The sequence below is a fragment of the Maniola jurtina genome, chromosome 25, assembly GCF_905333055.1.
Source record: "Maniola jurtina chromosome 25, ilManJurt1.1, whole genome shotgun sequence".
Classification (NCBI taxonomy): domain Eukaryota; kingdom Metazoa; phylum Arthropoda; class Insecta; order Lepidoptera; family Nymphalidae; genus Maniola; species Maniola jurtina.
Window position 1 is genome coordinate 4,743,474 of NC_060053.1, and position 3,524 is coordinate 4,746,997.

General features: G+C 34.7%; 1 long non-coding RNA gene across 1 annotated transcript; it reads right to left on the reverse strand.

The window, feature by feature from the left end:
- Window positions 1–272: 272 nt before the first annotated feature.
- LOC123877965 lies at window positions 273–1,423 on the reverse strand. Its single transcript, XR_006798712.1, has 3 exons — window positions 1,251–1,423; window positions 934–1,002; window positions 273–327 (listed from the first exon to the last, which is right to left on the reverse strand). It is a non-coding gene; the product is annotated as an uncharacterized LOC123877965 (long non-coding RNA).
- Window positions 1,424–3,524: the final 2,101 nt, after the last annotated feature.

A 3,524-nucleotide genomic window follows, 5' to 3' on the forward strand; every position in this document is an offset into this window, starting at 1 on the left:
ATTATGTTACTTTTTGTGGCGGAAAGTTTCTGACAGTATTGAATATTAATTATTCACAATCTTCTGTAAAACATACTTACTTATATTATATCTACACTCAGACTTTAAGAAAAGTGAGTAATGTTATACATATGTACCTTTAGCAGGCAGCAGCTGATACTTATAAATTGGCCGTTTCTCAGAAAATAAGTACATAAATACAGTCTGGCGCTTCCGGGATCTTGCTCTATTATAAAATAAAAAGCCAAGTAAAAGTCAAGAATTCTAGGTCGTTTTTGTTTCATTATTAGCCAGCTCTCGAAGTTTGTTTCGTTCGTCCTTTATAACCTGAAATTAAATGAATTAATGTATGTCTTGCTGTTACCTAGTCAAAAATGCATAATTCTTTATGATGATAATAAAATTTAAAAAAATATCAGTAAAACAATTAGGTAATTTTTAATTTTAGAAATTATTTAAACTCACTTGTACCTCAAACCTTAAAATTAAGTATATATTATAACATAATATCTACTAAGTTTTTTTTCCATAATAATTACTGTCTCTCTTTGCTGTACCTATTCTACTCCCTTTACAACCTCTCGCACTGCCAAGGGTCACTGGTAGAGATCTCTTATAGAGATAAGTGCTTCCCTGTCCACTTTATACAAATATACTTGTACAAATAAAAAAATTAATAAATTAATTAATTGTTGGTGTCTTTTTGTTTAACTATTGTCAAATAAAGAAAAGTGTAACATTACTACATATTTATTTGTAGATAAGTACCTACATACAATTTGAAAGAGCTTAGTGCTTACTGGTTGATGGTATTGACTTTTGAGGATATCTTTCAAATATAGTAGGTATTGCATCTGATTTCAATTTATTTATTTTTAAACCAGAAACATAACAAGACTCTTCCAAATGTTTGGAGCATAGACGAGAATATACCTTTCACTTCCAGATTTTCGTTTTATTGTCCAAATCCACGCAGTTCTAATTTCAGGACAATTTGGAAATCTACGAAAGTAAGCAAATGTTATTTATACGATAAATACAAATTTGATTTTATCGATAAAGTGTGTACACATCACTACAAATGATGCCTAAAATAATTCATAAATTAAAATTAAATTGCGCTGTAAAACGTGATTTTTGTCAGTATTACACGAGATAATTACACTTATAACATGTAAATCTTTAATTTTTAGCGATTTTCGGAATAAAAGTCGCGGTTGGTATCGATGAAATAGTTATTAAAGACTTACCTATGAAAAGGCAATTCAGGAACTTGGACGCCTTCTTTCTTATATCCTGAGGCACAAAACACAGCGTCACACATTTGGTTTTTAGTTTTTATCTTAATTTTAACCCAGACTTTTGTGATTTTTAAAATTTTATAAAAACGCTGCATCAAATCCCAATGTTTTGTCTCCAAATGCTGACAACTACTGTCACCAGTTACACATACAGTGCGTTGTTGCCAGACTTATATGAGCTATCGCTTTTACCCGAACGGAGGTTCCGTGAAATAGACCGAGATAACAATATCTAGTTGACAAATGGATGTACAAGAGCGGCAACAACCTATGACTACCTCTATTGTTTATATACTATCTCTATGCATCTTATCTACTGAAAAGATGGTTTTACAAACAACTAGAGGATGCCCGCGACTTCGTCCGCATGGATTTAGGTTTTAAAGATCCCGTGGGAACTGTTTGATTTTCCGGGATAAAATGCCTATGTCAATTACAGGGACACAAGCTACCTCAGTACCAAACATACAAATCGGTTAAGCGGATGGGTTTTTAGGAATGCCGTGGGAACTCTCTGGTTTTCCATAAAAAGTAGCCTATGTCCGTCCCCGTACCAAAGCTAACCCTGTACCAAATTTCGTCAGAATCGGTTAATTAAACTGTTGGGCCGTGAAAAGGTAGCAGACAGACAGACAGACAGACATACTTTCGCATTTATAATATTAAGTATGGATTTATACTTAGTAACAGCGTCAAGCGCTGATAGCCTATTGATTAAACATAGCGGCTTATCTGTGTGTTGATAGATTAGTCAGTGAGTTAGTCAGTTTGGTCAGAACCGTCAGGACAAGTCAATATATTTAAAACCATAGATATGTATTTAAGAGGGCTCTCTCCGTCACTCGTTTCATACAATCGTAGTTCCGATTTCATTTGAATACTAAGCAACCAAAGTCCATGAAATTTTGCACACATATTCTAGAAACTAATATCTATTATGTCTGTAGTTTTCCAGATTTCTGTTAAAATATTCGGTTTCAAAGTTACGCGGTCTTAAAAATTTTCATACAAATCTTTGAGCCCCTGTAATTTTAAAACTACATATTTTTAGAAAAATCTAAAACACCACAGACACAGATATTAGTTTCTAGAATATGACTGCAAAATTTCATGGACTTTGATTGCTTAATATTCAAATGAAATTGGAACTACGATTGTATGAAACGAGTGACGGAGAGAGCCCTGTTAAAACAAAATAGAACAACTTTTATTTAGTGCTCAGAAATGCTTGACCATGATTCAAAACCCTGCGACCTCTTAGTAAAGATACGATTATACCCACTAGACTGTTCTGGTCTTTATCCGTACCCAAAGGGTAGAAACGTAGCCCTAATAATGACAAATCAAATCAAATCAAATTTCTTTATTGCGAATTTGGGTAAACAGTGGAGATGTTACAAAGACAAAAAGGTACAGCTCCACTCTACTGTCTGTCTGTCCGTCTGTCTGTCTGTAAAACAAACGAACATTTTTTGGGGTTTTCTTGCACGGTTTATTGCGATGTTCTAGCTCGGAACAGAAATATTACATACACCCAAAATATGACGTACATAATAATGTACGGAACCATAAAACAGCGAGGCCTGACTCGCACTTGACCCTTTTTTACATAAGTACTAGTAATAGTAATAGTACTCTGGTAAATACGCGCAACAATTCACATACTTTGAGATGGTAATCATAAGTCGCATCCAACGATCGTGCATCGCTTGGCAACCGTTGCTACGCAACCGCACAGACTAGCTCTAATCACACTATTATTATAAAGGAGAAAGTTTGTATGTGTGTGTGTGTGTGTGTGTGTGTGTGTGTATGTTTGTTACTCCTTCGCGCAAAAACTACTGAACGGATTGGGCTGAAATTTAGAATGGAGAAAGAATATACCCTGGATTAGCACATAGACTACTTTTTATCCCGGAAAATCAAAGAGTTCCCACGGGAATTTTAAAAAACCTACATCGACGCAAACGAAGCCGCGGGTATCAGCTAGTTTAAAAATATTCTAAAGTAGCGCTGATAGCCTAGTGGTTAAAACGTAGGTCTTTTATTCAGGGGGCCCAGGATTCGATAGGGTGCGTATCTTTTCTTTATTATGTGCATAGTAGTTAATAAGGCTATCTTCAAGTTTTATTGTTAATAGCTGATTGAACTCATTGATTTTCCGTGATAAAATGTAGGCTATGTGTTAATCCGGGGGATCTCCATTCCAAATTTCAGCCAAAT